Genomic DNA, 17,823 nt, shown 5'->3' on the forward strand with positions numbered 1-17,823 from the left:
GTGGAGATGGGACAGGTTCACCATGCTTTTCCCTACTACCTATGAAGGTACATCTTCAGAGGATCCTTAGAACTATTTGGACAGCTGTCATGAGGTTCTACAGAACATGGGGATAATGGAGACCAATGGGGTTGACTTTGTTGCTTTTCGTCTGTCAGGTTCCGCCAAGAAATGATGGAGAGATTATTGTTTGGTCAGACCAGCTAGGTCACCATCTCTCACTTGGGACCAGTGTTTGTAGCTATTTCTCGAGAAGTTCCTTCCCGTCAGTCAGAGAGAGGAGTACCGCAGGCGGTTCGAGCTTCTTCAGCAGGGTTCTATGATTGTCACACAGTACGAGATGAGGTTTATTGATTTGGCCCGTCATGCTCTTCTTATACTCCCCAGAGAGAGAGAGAGAGAGAGAGAGAGAGAGGGTGAGGAGGTTTATTGAGGGACTCGCTCAGCCTATTAGATTGCAGATTGCTAAGGAGACAGGGATCAAGATTTTTTTTCAGGATGCGGCCAATGTGGCCAGACGGGTTAAAATGGTTCTAGCTCAGGGGAGTGGTCAAGGGTCTGACAAGAGGCCTCGTCATTCTGGCAGATTCAGTTGTGCCTCATTTGGAGGCAGGGATTCTTTTAGTAGAGTCCATACTGCAAGGCCATTTCATTCATCACTCCAGGCTTCTCACGGTGCTCCAGGTGGTCGTGGCCCTCATATGCAATATTTTGATCAGCTATCCTATAGTGCACCACTAGCTCCTATCAGTGCACCTCCGCTCCAGAGTTTTTATGGTGGTTACTTAGGCCGTCAGGGTCAGTTTCACGGTTGTAAGCACGTGATTTTTGCTTTACGAGCAATCGCTCCAAAAGAAAATAAAAATAGTGACAAATGATTTCGCTGTACAATTGTTCGAGTTTTTCGTGACATGTGTTGTTAGTCATTTGTGGATCTGTCTATTTTGCATTTAATCATTAACAAACAAAATATGTATGTCAGGGTGATTAAACCATAATTCAGTCAGTAAAAGAAAATTCAAAACATATATGTGCATCGTTCGTTCTAGGCTTTTAGTTAACTTACTTAAATATTTTTGTGATAATTGTGTTAAAATGTTGCATTGTTGTTGGTTTTAATTTCATTATTTTATTATTTGTTATTTTATTTTTGTTTTAAAAGAAAAATAAAATAGAAAACAAAAAGAGGGATTGAAAATCGGGTTAGGCCCAGGAAATAAAACAAAAAGATGGGCCCAAACCAGCACAAGTCCGGTCCAGACCAGGCCTGCCCAGGCATCTCCCGAAACGACGTTGTTTCAGGGACGGTTAATCTGAGCCGTTCATTTCCATTGATCCGATGGCCTTTATTTGCCCTCATGACCCGACCCATTCCCATTTTTGACCGACCCCTTGCTTAACCAAACGGCACCGTATGGTCAAGCCTCCCCAATCCTGGCCATCAATTTTAATCAATCCAACGGCCAGGATTGAATCACCCTCCCCGTATATAAGCCTCCTATCATACCCCATGCCCCCTATTTGAACCCCCCACTCATCGTCTTCACCCAAACACTGAAGCCCCCCCAAACCCTAACAGCCGCCCTAGCTTCCCTTTCACCAGAACCCGGCGGCACGAACGCCGGTGACCACCTCCTGAACACCCTAAGACCCCCTCACTCTCCTGAACATGGATCTGTTACCCCCTAGCCTCGAATCACTTTCCTTCGTCTCGAATCTTCATTTGAAGATTTGAGTCGAACCCGGACCTATACCAAATTACCCCATCTTCATACCAGACACTCCCCTGACCCTCCTCGTGACCAAACCAAGCTTGGTTTGGTCCGAATCTACCCACAACTCCTAAAAAACCAGATCTGAAAATCCAGACCTTAGAACACATGCACCTGGGGAATCCGGCCGGTCTTGAAAGGGGTTTGAGGTTTAATGGATCTTAACCAAGGTGTTCTCATGTGAGAACACCCTGGTTAAAATTTGTTCGGCCTCAAATGGGCAGAGTTGAGTCAGATTTGGGTCTGTTTGATTTAAACATTTTTCGGTAAGTTTTCCTTTCCTTTTGTTTAAGTTCTAATTAAGTTGTCAGCATGTTTCGTTGTGTTTGTTTGTTCTTTTGTTATTTTTCTGATTTCTTCCGTCCTTGTAAAGACCTTTTATTTGGTCGATTGGCTTCTGCGTATGTTTTGAACGTGTTCTGTGATATACATGTTTGACTAGATTAGTCGACGCATAAATAGTTCATATAGGTTCCCAATAATTGAACAAAAGTTGTTTGATGCTTGTAGGTCCCCGTATGTGTTTGTTTATTTGAGCGACTGATTATTACCTGTTATAATTAGTATAGTCGACTCGATAAACGTCGTCGATTAGTTTCCTATAACTAATGGATCGAATGAGCTAATAATGTCACATGACTAATTGAACCTTGTCACTGACTGAATGCCCACCACCGTCTGAAATAAGTTTGTTTGCATTGCAAAATGACTGAAAAGGTTCAGTCCAGGGCAGTCCTGAATTTGAACTTTCATCGGTTCAAAATACCCTGATGGGCAGGGCAGTAATAATCAAAGGTTAACAATGGTATTCTGGGGTGTTAAAAAGGACAGAAAGATTAGTTTAAATGAACTGACAAGTGAGGTACTAATTAAGATTAAAATAATGCCAATGGGGAACAAGACATAAGAGCATGGGAGTTTAAATGAATACTAAAATGAACCCATAACTCTTGATTAAAGAAAAACCAGGCGTGGGGAACAGGGGGCTGGTACCAAAAGATGCTTAGGCATGGGCTTAAAAGAGTATGTGCAGTCTGCAAATAGGGGGGAGGCAGCTTAACTGCACTGGGTCATTTTGGCTTATAAATAGGCCATTTGAGAACTTAAAAAGGGTTGGATTTTTAGTCTTCAGAAAAAAACAAAAAAAAAACAAAAGGGGAAATTTTCAGAACACTTTAGCCAATCACTGCCCAAAACTGCACGAGGAGCTAAATTGGTTGAGCTATTCTGGCCAAGCCAGTTATTCTAACTAGGGTCATTACTGTTCCATTAAGAGAAGGGCTGTGTGTTTTCTGCTGCGATTGTTACTACACTGAGTTTTCTGTGTGCTGTGGTTCGAGTCTTAGTCTTCCTGATTGTTGGAACTGTACCGGGTATTAGCTGAGCTTTGGTGGTTATTGGGTTTTCTGTTGCTGTCACATTTGGTATCTTGGATTTTCTACTGGTTCACTACTCTTTTTCTGGGATTGTTTGTTTGGGCCTCGACCACCTGTGGTTTCTCTTGTTCTGGAAACTGTTGCTATTTGTCTGTTGGACTGTGGAGAGCATTTGTGGCTGTTGGTTTGTTGTTGTTTGTTGCTGTTTGGTTGTTGTTGTTATTGCCTGTTGCATACTACTCAACTGATCACTATCCTTCTTCCTTTCCTTTCCTTACCAGGTACACAATTAATACCACCAATGTAACTGAAAGTTTGAGCATGAATGCAAAAAGAGAAGACCTGCAGATTGTTTTTACATACACATGGACTGTTGTATTAAATGTCATGTGGTATATAATAATTATATTTTTCGTTTGGATAACAGAAGTAGCCTACATGCTTAGTATACCAATGTAGGTTAGTGAATGCTAGTCATATATGTATGCTGTTAGGTGAAAATATTCCCATTGCAAATAAGTTGTATCTTAGACTTAGTTCGATGGTGTAGTATATTCTCTAATGTAGGCCAAGTATGAAAACTATCCACTATTAGTTAAGTTCTTTCCCCTTCTGTCAAATTGTCGCATATAAATTGATAAACTCATTTTTCAGAACTAAGAACCAGTTCAGGCCTCAACCTCATGAAGGTTGAGCCCAGATCGAAACAGACCAAGTAGGCCCATATCGGAAAAACAGGGGCCCAAGACTAGCCCATCTCGCATGAGTTAGGTTTGGGCCCATAATGTTCGGTTAATGGCCCATGAGTGTAAATCACATTTTTATTGTTCTGTAAAAGCATTTTTAAATAAGCTTGCAAGTATGTAATCAATTAGGGCTATCTACTGCTTTCGATTAGTAGAGACAAACGTGACAAGAAACGTAGTTGCTATAGGATATCCCTTTAAAAATAGAACGAGATGAGCCTCGACAAACAAAATGTACAAAGCTGCGGGGCCCTCTAGAAATGTGTATATTACAATACTTAGAATTCAGGAGGGCCGCTAAGCGAATTTCACGGTCCTCCCAGAATAATAACGCGATAGTCTCTTTAAGCGCGTATCTAATAATTTTACCTACTTAAATTCGGGTGCGCATTTATGTGACCCAAATCCGAATCTCGACGGATTCGAAATGCGTTTCTAATCACGGGTACATTGATTGTGACGTGGTTCGAAATGTATGTCCATGACGTCGCAAATTCCTTAAAAAATAAGAATGAGATGAGCCTCGCCCCAAAAAATAAAAATACAAATTTGCGGGGCCCTCAGTAAATATTGCTTTTAAAAATTGTTTAGACTTCGGGATGGACCGTTTAGTAATATTCCACGGTCCTACCCAAAATAAATACGCTAGTCGCTTTAGGCGCGCCTTTAATAATTTAATTTCCTTAAACTCGGGTGCACATTGATTTGACCCAAATCCAAATCTCAACGGAGTCAAAGTGTGTCGATGACCACGGGTACATTGATTGTAATGCGGTTCGAGATACATTTTATAACGTTGCAATTCTTGATAAAATAACGGTAAATGATAAAAGCGGTTGAAAGATAAAGTTTGCACATAAGTTCATATTGTATTTAAAATCAGATAAATAAGCCAAATGTAATAGTTGAGCGACTGTGCTAGAACCACGGAACTCGGGAATGCCTAACACCTTCTCCCGGGTTAACAGAATTCCTTATCCGGATTTCTGGTACGCAGATTGTAATAGAGAGTCATTCTTTTCCTCGATCCGGGATTAAAATTGGTGACTTGGGACACCCTAAATCTCCCAAGTGGCGACTCTGAAATAAATAAACCAATCCCGTTTCGATTGTCCTTTAATTAGAAAAAACTCCCCTGCGCCCCCTCGGGCACGGAAAAAGGAGGTGTGACAGCTCTGGCGACTCTGCTGGGGATCATAAACCCAGAACCACTGGTTCAGGGTTCAAGAATTCGAGCTTAAAATAATTGTTATAGTTGGCTTTATTTATTATCTGATTTTTTACATGATATATGCCTAATGTGCTAAATGATGCTTTTACTGCTTTAATATTATTTGAATTGTGAATATATACAACTGTTACGAAACCCCCTTCTTTCTGAGTCTTCTGAATTTATGGTGTACACGTGCACGTGACCCACCTTTCTGTTAAAGTCATACCAAATAAGACAGAGTTGGGACAAGCAACTAGGCCGGGTAGACTTTCGTGCTCCCGGTACGTTGCCCCCGCTTCGGCTCAAACTGTCCGTTTGGTTAAGCCAGGTTTAGAACAATCAACCTAAAGTTTTACACTTAGAATAACTCAGCCATGTACCAGATCCCTAGTAGGAACGAATATTTGCATCATATGCATTTGGCCTTGGAGACTCAACACAGGGGTTGGGTCTGTCTAGGACAGGTGGACCCAAAATAAAAAGACCATCATGATGCATCCTATTTATTCCTTGTGCATTCATTTGCCTCGAACATGCTTGTTGACCAGTTTAAATAAAATCATGATAAGGAGAAAGGAATAAAATGAGTTGTTTTTTCTTTAAAAAAAATATATATAAATAAAAAAAAATCGAAAAAATAGTTTTAAATTTTGCAATAAAGGTATTTAATAAATAAATAAAAAAAATCGAAAATGATTTTTCTTTTAGTATAAATTTTCAAAAATGAATTTTTGACTTTATTAAATTAAATTTCAGATACAAAATGAGTATCACACAAAACCCCTCATCCGCAAATACAGAAGAGTTTCTATTCCAGCTTCAAAGGTGGTGGTGTGAATTAGGCGAAGATGGTCAAAAGTGGGTCATCAAACATTTGGGAAATCTCTCGGATATTATGCAAGTTAAACCCCAGGATGATCTGATTGCGGCATTAATAACTTTTTGGGACCCTGTTCACAATGTCTTTCGTTTCTCTGACTTCGAGCTCACTCCTACATTAGAGGAGGTAGCTGGATATGTTGGTTTCGACGGAAGTTTAAGGAATCAAAGCTTGATATTCACGAAGGCTCCCTCGGTACATCGATTTTTCGGTCTTCTTAACATCAGCAGTCAAATTAGGAAAAGCCATGTCATCAACGAATGTTGTTCTTTCAACTTTTTGTATTCAAGGTTCGGAAAGTCAGATGGGTTCGAAATTCATGAGAAAGGCCTTACTAACAAACAAGACAAAGACGCATGGCAGGTTCACCGTCGCTTCGCCTTCATGGTGGCTTTTCTAGGAATCATGGTCTTCCCGAACAAAGAACGAACAATCGATATTCGCACCGCAAAAGTTGTGCAAATCCTCACCACCAAGGAAAACCACACCCTTGTCCCCATCATTCTCTCAGACATTTATCGGGCTTTGACTTTATGTAAAGCAGGAGCGAAAGTATTCGAAGGATGCAAAATTTTGTTGCAAATGTGGCTGATTGAACATCTCCAACAACAGCCCAAGATCATACAGTATGGGCCAAGCAACGATAATTACATTGAGGGTTATGAGGAAAGAATGAAAAATTATCAGGTTCCAGAAGGGATAGAAGCATGAGTATCTCGGCTAAGGGCTCTAACGGCAAATCAAATTGAATGGACTCTGGGATGGCTACCGATGAGGGAAGTGATACATATGTCAAACTCAAATAATTATCTGCTACTATTGGGATTGAGGAGCATCCAGCCATACGCGCCATTGAGAGTCCTAAGACAACTAGGAAGATATCAAGTAGTTCCTGATGATGAAGATTTGAGTACGCAAGAAATCGAATTACACCCAGAGGCCACTATTCCTGAGGCGTTACTTCAGCAGATGTGGAATGGATGTCGATACTTAAAAAGCGATACTCAAGTCCCAGACACTACAAAGGGTGAGATAAATCCTGGATATGCAAGGTGGTTCGAGAAACGGTCTCGCGTGGATGATGTACCAGAACCTGAGCTGAGAAGGCCAACTAAAAGACCCCATATTCAAAACTTTAATGATAAAATCCAAGAGCGGTTGATCTGGGGAGAAAAAGAGAAGGGGTACAAAACAACTATCCATGCCTTAAAGGAAAATCTAAGGAACCTCAGTCTGGAGAAGGATTTGCAAGCACAAGAAGCTGAAGGCGAGAAGAAGAGTCTAGCCTGTGAGAATGAAAGTCTTCATGCTCGATTTCTGAAAATGAAAAAGGCTTCTGAAACGCCAATGAGGAATTGGAAGGATCAAAAAACCATCGCCAATCTTTTTGAAAGAATGCAAGATTATGATTCCATTCTTGCTGCAAAAGAAAGGGCGTTGAGCAAAGCAAAAGAAAGGATCCAACAATTAAACGAAGAAGCCAGATCTGATAAGGTACGCCAAGATAGGCAATCCGAGAAAGACAAGGCACAATTCAAGAAGGAAAAAGACCATTGGATACGATCAGAAGACCAACTTCGTGCACAACTAGAAGAGGCAAGAAGGTACAAAGAGCATCATCTAGCGGACACTGATAGAGAAAGAGCGCAGATGAGATTAGAGCAGGCCAGACTCCGAGCTCTATTAGAGTCAGCCCTAGATCGTGAAGGCCGTATCCGAGATATAGCCACCACTCGCCAGCAGCAGTTGCAGAATCAAGGCCAACATCTCCAAGATTTCAGGGCACAGATCCACGACCTGGCAGTCTACACCTCTCAAAGTTATGTAAACTGCCAAGGAATGGATTATGAAAGGTTTACAGAGCATGCACCCACCTTTGCCCGTCATCTAGCAGTGGAGTTGGAAAGGATGTATCGAACATTGGGAGGTCATCCGGGTCAAGCCCCGCCTTGAGCAAATGATCTAGTAATTTACAACACAAGTGGAAAGTGGGGCACGTTATGAGATGTTAAGAATTGTATCTTTTTATTTCAATTTGAATGTGTGTATTTCAAGACATTGTTTTACAAAGTTTTCAAATGTAATGTTTGTTCATTTTCTTTTTATAAATGTTAGCCTCATGGCAGAACTACGCCTGGTCTGATTCACGCGAGGACGTGATACGTAGGCAATCCCCATAAGATTCGACCACTTTTAATAAAGAAAGAAAATAAAGTACATAATAAAATAAAACACAGAGTTTCCCAAAATACTTTAAAGGGACGAATGAGCAAACCGGGATGACGCATGTTGTTTGAAGCAAAGCATGTAGGAACGGTTAACTGCATAGGTGCATTGCATCCTCTATGTGTTATGGTCAAATCTGTTAAACTCTAACGCTAACGAAGTTTGTTGTTGTCTGATTCAGACAAGTTAGTTGTTAAAGAACTCTGGCAACACACTCCTACCAAACCAGATCCAAAGGACCGGTAACAACAAGCATGACTACTTCAAAGAATAGTAATAAGGAAGAAAGGCCAATGAGCCAGTTGCTAAAAGAAGCGATGGAAAAGATTGAAAGGATGGGACTAGAGATGAATGCAATGTAGCTAGCCCTAGCCAAAACATAAAAGAGCCCTGAAACACTGGGACACATACCAGAATACCCTCACTCTGGCCCTTGCACAAGCCGCCCAAATCCCCTTTATCATCAGGAAAGAAGCCCTCATGATTCCCAAGCTCCACCACCCCATCAACCTCTCCCAACACCCAATATTCCCATTTTTGTGGGACCAACATCAGCCCCTTTGCAAAGGACGACCAGTGAGCCATTATTTCAGGCTCACGATACACAATACTATCCCCCTGAGCCTACATTCCATGCACCCGAGCCTCAAGCTTACAATCCACATTTGGAAGTACCGGCAGAGATTGAAAAGCCGGCTAAGGCCCCTGAACAGGATGAAGTGCTGAGAAAGTTCAAAAGCCTAGAGCAGTCCTTCAGGAACTTGCACGGGCTAGGCAATCAAGTCAGCGTAGCATACAAAGATCTGTGCCCTTTCCCAGACGTCCAACTCCCGGCTGGGTTCAAGATGCCTAAGTTTGATTTATATGAAGGGCACAGTGATCCCATGGCGCATTTGCGGGGATTCTGTAGCAAAATGAGGGGGGCAGGCGGCAAAGATGAGCTGCTGATAGCTTATTTCGGCCAAAGTCTGAGCGGATCTGCACTAGAATGGTATACCAGGTAGGATTTCAGCAGGTGGTACACATGGGATGATCTGGCGCAGGCTTTTGCAGGTCATTTCCAGTACAATCTAGAGATAGTCCCTGACCGTCTCACATTATTGAGAACTGGGAAGAAACCCGGGGAAAGTTTTCGCGAGTTCGGGTTCCGCTGGAGAGAACAAGCAGCTAGAGTCGATCCTCCCATGAGAGAGGGAGAGATGGTGGACTATTTTTTGCAGACATTGGATCCAACCTACTTTGGTCACTTGGTGACAACGGTTGGAAAATCTTTCAACGAGGTGGTCAAGATAGGGGTCATGATAGAGGAGGGCTTGAGGTCTGACAAAATCTTGAACTATTCGGCACTCAAGGACATAACCCAGGCTATTCAAAGCGGCACGGGAGGTATGTTGAGAAGAAAGAAAGAAGAGGTTGCCACGATCGAGGCAGGCAGTTGGTCCCGGGCTGGCAGGCCGCACTACAACCAACCCAAACTGCACCGGTCAAACTACCCATACAACCCACCACAAAATTTCTATCCGCCTCGAGAACCACATTGTTCCGTACACCAGGCCCAAGCATACACTCAGCCTCCGGTTCGCCCACAATGGCACGCGCCGGCTCCCCAGAACATATATGCACCACCACAAAACACCTATCCTCCACCGAGGGCGTATAGAAACCCTTCAGGGGCAGGCTTTCGGGGAAATCCAGATGCTAGGAATGACAGGTTGCGGAAGCAGAGAACTTTCACAGAGTTGGGAGAAACCTACACCGCTTTGTTCCACAAGCTGAGGCAATTGGGTTTGGTTAGTCCTGTCCAGACTCGAGAACCAAATCCCCCACCTCAGAATTTGGATCGATCAATCAGTTGTGAATACTGTTCAGGGATGCTCGGACATGATACCGAGAAGTGCTGGAAATTAAGGCATGCCATACAGGATCTTATTGACACCAATAAGATCGAGGTCCAGACACCGGAGGCTCCTAACATCAACCAAAACCCACTGCCAGCGCACCACAAAACTCACATGATTGAGTTGGTGTGCGAGGGAGGAGAATTGAGAAAACCCTCACAAACAGTAATGATGATCCAAGCCGCCCCGAAAGAAGTCTCGACCAGCGGAAGGACGAGTGTACAGTCGCAGGGAGAAGGCGTCAAACCGGTAGTGATATTGGGAAAGAGTCCGTCTGCCATAACAAGGAAACCCGAGCCAAACAAGTTGGTAATATCAGGGATTCCACCCGCAGCTTCCGTTGTGGTAAAAGGGGCATATAAAGAACTGGTCACCGTAAGGCCTGTAGTCCAGCTGCCATTGATTGATAGCAAGGCGGTGCCTTGGAAATATGAAAAGGCGGTGGTGATGTACAAAGGAAAACAGGTGGAAGAAGTCAGTTGTGAAGCGCAAGGGCTGACTCGATCAGGTCGATGTTTTACTCCGGTGGAGCTAAGAAGAACCAACCCAGCTGCAACCAAGAAACCTGTGTCCGAAGAAGAGGCTGAAGTGTTCCTGAGAAAGATGAAAGTACAAGACTATTCTGTGGTCGAACAGCTGAGAAAAACACCGGCGCAGATCTCACTGTTGTCATTACTGATCCACTCTGAGGAGCATCGTCGGACCCTGATGAAGATATTGAACGAAGCTCATGTACCCAGTGAGATTTCTGTAAACCACCTGGAAACCATTGCCAGCAAGATTTTTGAGGTGAATAGGGTGGCATTCTCAGATGATGACCTGCCAGTGGAGGGTACGGAGCATAATAAGGCTCTATACCTAGCTGTCAAATGTGAAGACTCGGTGGTAACTCGAGTATTGGTGGATAATGGCTCAAGTGCCAATATTTGCCCACTAATCGACCACAGAAGGATCCACCAGAACAGTATCTGTGTCCGAGGGTTTGACGGAAACGGAACAGCCACTGTAGGGGATGTTGCACTTGAACTAACCATTGGTCCAGTCCTGTTTACCATGGAATTCTAGGTGTTAGACGCCACAGTATCTTACAACATGCTGTTAGGACGACCATGGATTCATGCAGCCAAAGCGGTGCCTTCCACCCTACATCAGATGGTGAAGTTTGAGTGGGAAAGACAAGAGGTCGTGTTACACGGCGAGGATACAACGTGCACCAGGGGCGGAGCAATTGTACCTTTCATAGAGACTGGTGACGACAAAGGTCCTTGGGTCTACCAGATTTTCGATACAGGGTCGGCCAACAAAATTTCTGAAGGAGAAATCATCCCGCACCCTAGGGTAGCTGCCGCAACAGTCATGATGGTCTGAGAAATGCTGGGTAATGGATTTGTGCCGGGAAAAGGCCTGGGAGTCGAGCTTCAAGGGATTGTCCAACCTGTCTCCCTTCCTAAAAATCTGGAAACTTTCGGATTGGGGTTCAAACCAACCGCAACAGATAGGAAGCAAGCGCGAAAAATGAAGAAGAGGGTTTGGTTTCTGCCTAAGCCGGTGCCACGTCTCTCGAGGTCCTTTGTCAAAGCAAGTGCCAAGGGGTCACCCGCCCCAAGGATTCTAGGACCATTGATCGCTATAAATGAGGACTTGAATCAGAGTTTTGAGAGGCTATTCACGGATGTCAGTATGGTGGAAGCTGGAGAAGGTTCTAGCAGAACAGAGATACAGTTTGTGGGGCCTGAGGCCAAAACCAACAATTGGATTGTTACTCCTCTTCCTGTCCGAGGGGAGTCTTGGTAGTAGGCTTTGGTTTATGTTTTGTTTGTTTGTTTGTTCGGATTATTTAAGGGTGTAATCCAAATTTTACTTTCGTTTTGTAAAAGTGTGAATCCTTTTATCCCGCAAGTTTAATAAAGTTCTTTTCTTTTGTCCCATTTTAATTTTGTTTTGTTGTTTTCTTTCTGAACAGTTCTCTTTTTACTGGTTCTAATGACATGGCATGCACAGCGGATCTTCGACCTAGTCTAATAAATCAATCTGAATCCAACTCAATAATGCAAGAGGTCGTTTGTGATGATGAATCTGAATGTGATGAAGGTGAAGCATTCGAAGAGATAAACCGAGAATTATGCCAATTTGAAGAAAAACCCAAGCCTAACCTAAATGACACTGAGGCTGTAAACCTAGGAGACGCTGATAACGTCCAAGAAACCAAAATCAGCATCCACATTGAGCCGAATGTCAGGGAAGAATTGATCAGAACCCTCATGGAATTCAAAGATGTTTTTGCATGGTCCTATGACGATATGCCTGGATTAAGCACAAATTTAGTGGTTCACAAATTGCCCACTGACCCGGCATACCCTCCGGTCAAGCAAAAACTAAGGAAATTTAAAACAGAAATGAGTGTAAAGATCAAAGAAGAAGTAATTAAGCAGTTGCAAGCAAAGGTCATTCGGGTCACTCGATATCCCGAGTGGTTGGCCAATGTGGTACCGGTCCCAAAGAAGGATGGAAAAATCAGGGTGTGCGTCGACTACCGCAACCTCAACAAAGCAAGTCCCAAGGACAATTTTCCGTTACCCAACATTCATATCCTGATCGATAATTGCGCGGGGCGCGAGATCGGATCCTTTGTGGATTGCTATGCGGGTTATCATCAGATCCTAATGGACGAGGAGGATGCTGAGAAGACAGCGTTTATTACGCCATAGGGAACCTACTGCTATCGGGTAATGCCATTCGGGTTAAAGAACGCCGGGGCAACGTACATGCGAGCAATGACTACCGTGTTTCATGACATGATACACAAAGAAATAGAAGTGTACGTCGATGATGTGATCATCAAATCTTGGCGTCAGGAGGACCATGTGGCATACCTAAGGAGATTTTTCCAAAGACTCCGGAGGTATGATATCAAGCTTAACCCGGCCAAATGCGCATTCGGGGTTCCATCAGGAAAGTTGCTAGGATTCATCGTCAGTCGACGGGGGATTGAGTTAGACCCATCCAAAATTGAATCCATCCGAGATTTGCCACCGCCAAGGAACAAGACAGAGGTAATGAGTTTGCTGGGTAGACTCAATTACATCAGCAGGTTCATCGCTCAACTCACAGCGACTTGTGAGCCCATATTTCGGCTGTTGAGAAAGGATGCTGCAGTAGGTTGAACGGCAGAGTGTCAGGAGGCTTTCGACCAAATCAAAGGGTATCTGTCTAATCCACCCGTATTGGTCCCGCCTAAGCCCGGGAAGCCCTTAATTCTTTACCTGACGGTCTTGGAAAATTCATTTGGTTGTGTACTGGGGCAACATGATGACACAGGAAGGAAAGAGCAGGCCATCTACTATCTTAGCAAGAAATTCACAGTGCATGAGGTCAAGTACACTCAACTCGAGAAAACATGTTGCGCCCTAACTTGGGTAGCTCAGAAGTTGAAGCACTACCTGTCTTCATATACTACTTATCTCATATCCCGTTTGGACCCATTGAAGTATATCTTTCAGAAACCTATGCCCACGGGAAGGTTAGCAAAATGGCAAATTCTGCTCACAGAGTTTGATATCGTTTATGTGACGAGGACGACCATGAAAGCCCAGGCGCTGACAGACCATTTGGCAGAGAATCCCGTTGATGAAAAATACGAGCCGTTAAGAACGTATTTTCCTGACGAAGAGGTGATGCATACAAATGAGTTGGAATTACCTGAGGAACTGGGTTGGAAGCTTTTCTTCGATGGAGCTGCAAACGCGAAAGGGGTAGGAATAAGAGCGGTACTCATTTCTGAAACAGGACGGCATTATCCTGTTACAGCTCAACTACGCTTCTATTGCACCAACAATATGGCCGAGTATGAGGCTTGCATTCTGGGTCTGCGCTTGGCTGCTGACATGGATGTCCAAGACGTCTTGGTCTTGGGAGACTCGGACCTCTTGGTACATCAAATTCAGGGTGAATGGGAAACATGAGATCTAAAGCTCATACCATACCGACAATGCTTGCATGATCTGAGCAAGCAATTTCGATCGGTGAAGTTCAAACACATCCCGAGAGTTCACAATGAGGTGGCGGATGCCTTGGCCACCTTAGCATCAATGCTGCACCACCCTGACAAAATGTATGTCGATCCTCTACACATCCAGGTCCGTGATCAGCACGCCTACTACAATGCCATAGAAGAAGAAGCAGATGGCGAACCCTGGTTTCATGATATCAAGGAATACCTCAGAATGGGGATATATCCAGAACATGCCTCTAGAGACCAAAAAAGAGCCCTTCAGCGTTTGTCAAATGGTTTCTTCCTCAGTGGAGGAGTATTGTACAAAAGAACCCCGGATTTGGGATTGTTGAGATGCATAGATGCCAGTCAAGCAACGACGGTTATGGCAGAGGTACATGCTGGAGTTTGCGGGCCACACATGAGCGGATATGTATTGGCAAGAAAGATCCTTCGAACAGGGTGTTATTGGCTCACCATGGAACACGATTGCATCACTTTTGTGAGGAAATGCCATCAGTGCCAGATACATGGAGATTTGATTCATTCTCCGCCAACAGAGTTACATACGATGTCAGCACCCTGGCCATTTGTGGCATGGGGCATGGATGTCATTGGGCCCATCGAGCCGGCAGAATCCAACGGTCATAGGTTCATCCTAGTGACCATTGATTACTTCACCAAATGGGTTGAGGCTAAAACCTTCAAATCAGTAACCAAGAAGGCAGTGGTGGACTTTGTTCACTCCCATATCATCTGCAGATTTGGGATCCCAAAAGTGATCATCACGGATAACGGTGCGAATCTTAATAGCAGCTTGATGAGAGAGGTATGCCAACAATTCAAGATTACACACCGCAATTCCACCACATATCGTCCCAAGGCGAATGGAGCAGTCGAAGCAGCCAATAAGAATATCAAGAAGATACTGCGAAAAATGGTGGAAGGGTCCAGACAATGGCACGAGAGATTACCCTTTGCTTTGTTGGGTTACCGCACTACCGTCCGAACTTCCATAGGCACAACTCCTTATTTGTTGGTGTATGGAACTGAGGCCGTAATACCAGCGGAGGTCGAAATTCCGTCCCTCCGAATTGTCGCTAAAGCCGGGATTAATGATGATGAATGGGTCAAAGCTCGATTGGAACAGTTGAGCCTGATAGATGAGAAAAGATTGGCAGCAGTGTGCCATGGTCAGCTGTACCAGAAGAGAATGGCAAGAACATATAATAAGAAGGTGCACCCCAGGAAGTTTGAAGTAGGGCAACAGGTATTGAAGAAGATCCTCCCACATCAGGTCGAGGCAAAAGGAAAATTCGCCCCAAATTGGCAAGGGCCTTATATCGTGACCAGAGTACTGTCCAACGGTGCTTTGTGTTTGACAGATGTCGAGGATAGATGTGTCGACATGGCTATCAATTCAGATGCAGTCAAGAGATATTATGCGTAATTTCTTTAATTATGGCAATTTTTGGTTTATTTGTTTGTATTTGGCATTTGTTGGATAATGAGATGACGGAGGCAATTCTTTCTTCTATCCAAACACTTTTAACCCTTGCTTCCCCTTTTGAGCCTTAAGTAATTCTTTCATACCCCTCTTTTGGAATCACTAATGGAAAAGACATGAAAAAAAATGAAAAGAAGGAAAAAAAAAAGAAGAAGATAAAATCACAAGAAATACAAAACCGTGGGAACTACGTTTGACCTGATTCCTCGAAGAGGATACGTAGGCGCCTCACGGCTCGGTCATAGTGTGCATCATAGTGAATATACGATGCATAATGTACATAGTGTGCATAATAGGCACAGTGTGCGTAACGCACATAGCGCAACATAAGTGTAAAAAATAAATCCCCCAAGCAAGAAAACTGGGGCAGAGGTTATGTTGTAAGTTCCAACAAAGGTTTGATTCCAAAAGTTGTAGCACAGCACCCATCGAATTATAGCCTTTCGTTAGCCCCACACCAAAACCAACATCAATGTCCAAAAGACCTCCCGATCAATGTTCAAGAGATATCGAGTCAGGCAAATGAGGCAGAGAATAATACACCGATCCCCAGTAAAGAAGAGGATCGTAAGACTGGGAATGAATTGATGGTCAAAGTAATCTCCAGAAGAGAGGGTCGTATCTACAACGCCCCGATTCCTCGAAAGAAATAAAATGAGAGAGTCTTATCGGTGAAAACCTTCACAGGCACCAAGAGGCGATGTAAGATGAGGGATGTGAAATGAGAGAGTCTTATTGGTGAAAACCTTCACAGGCACCATAAGGCGCCAGGAGATGAGAGAAAAGAGAGAGTCTCATTAGTGAAAACACCTTGAAGGGCACTATGAGGCGACAAGACAGATCAGAAAAGCTACCACATTTGAAACGAAATGGACAGTCATTTATCATCCCCAGCAAGTCAGACCACCGGGCAAATCGATTGATACAAATAGACTGGGTCGGGAATCTATGGTGCACGTCATGATCACGGGAACCAGTCATGTCCTCCAGATAAGTTCTTCTACGTTTCTTCTCCCCACCAAATATGGGTTCAGAAAGATTTTCTCCTTCTAGCTTTTATTTTCTCTTCCTAAAATTTGTCTTGAAAAGAATTTTTCAAAGCTTACTACCAGAAACCGGATGGGAATTCATCCAATGCAGGATAATACAAACAGTCTTAGAAGCCGATCCCAGGCAATGCAGGGAGCGTGCCCGGCAATTTTGGAGGAAGTGAGCTCCTAAAGGGAGTGGTTTCGGGAGTTAAAAGCAGACTCCCACAGAATATGCTTAAAGAGAAAGAAGAAAAGGGGATTAATTGAAAGCCAATCCCCAGCAGGCTAGAGGCCCCCAGCAGGCAACTTTGCCCACTAATCAATTGGGACATAGAGCAAGAAAAGAGAAGAAAGGAAAATCATCCGCCAGAAAGGCACCCTCTACCACCACGATGAATACTAATTAAATCCTTTTGTATGCTGCAGGAAAACAAAAGATTGATGATGGCAGCAAGATGCAACGCCAGGGAAGTCACCGAAACCGGGGCAGAAAATTTTCTGCCGATTGTCAAAAAATTTTCTCGGAAGAACGGGGAAACAGTTTCAAATACATTTAAGTTCTAGGTCGCCCACTAGTATAATGCGGGAATACATTTAAGTTCTAGGTTGCCCACCAGTATAATGCGGGAATACTTTCAAGTTCTAGGTCGCCCACCAGTATAATGCAGGAATACTTTTAAGTTCTACGTCGCCCACCAGTATAATGCGGGAATACTTTTAAGTTCTAGGTCGCCCACCAGTATAATGCGGGAATACATTTAAGTTCTAGGTCGCCCACCAGTATAATGCGGGAATACATCTAAGTTCTAGGTCGCCCACCAGTATAATGCGGGAATACATCTAAGTTCTAGGTCGCCCACCAGTATAATGCGGGAATACATTTAAGTTCTAGGTCGCCCACCAGTATAATGCGGGAATACATTTAAGTTCTAGGTCGCCCACCAGTATAATGCGGGAATACATTTAAGTTCTAGGTCGCCCACCAGTATAATACGGGAATACATTTAAGTTCTAGGTCGCCCACCAGTATAATGCGGGAATACTTTCAAGTTCTAGGTCGCCCACCAGTATAATGCGGGAATACTTTTAAGTTCTAGGTCGCCCACCAGTATAATGCGGGAATACTTTTAAGTTCTAGGTCGCCCACCAGTATAATGCGGGAATACATCTAAGTTCTAGGTCG

This window comes from Nicotiana tabacum, chromosome 7 (genome assembly GCF_000715075.1).
Source record: "Nicotiana tabacum cultivar K326 chromosome 7, ASM71507v2, whole genome shotgun sequence".
Taxonomy (NCBI): Eukaryota; Viridiplantae; Streptophyta; class Magnoliopsida; order Solanales; family Solanaceae; genus Nicotiana; species Nicotiana tabacum.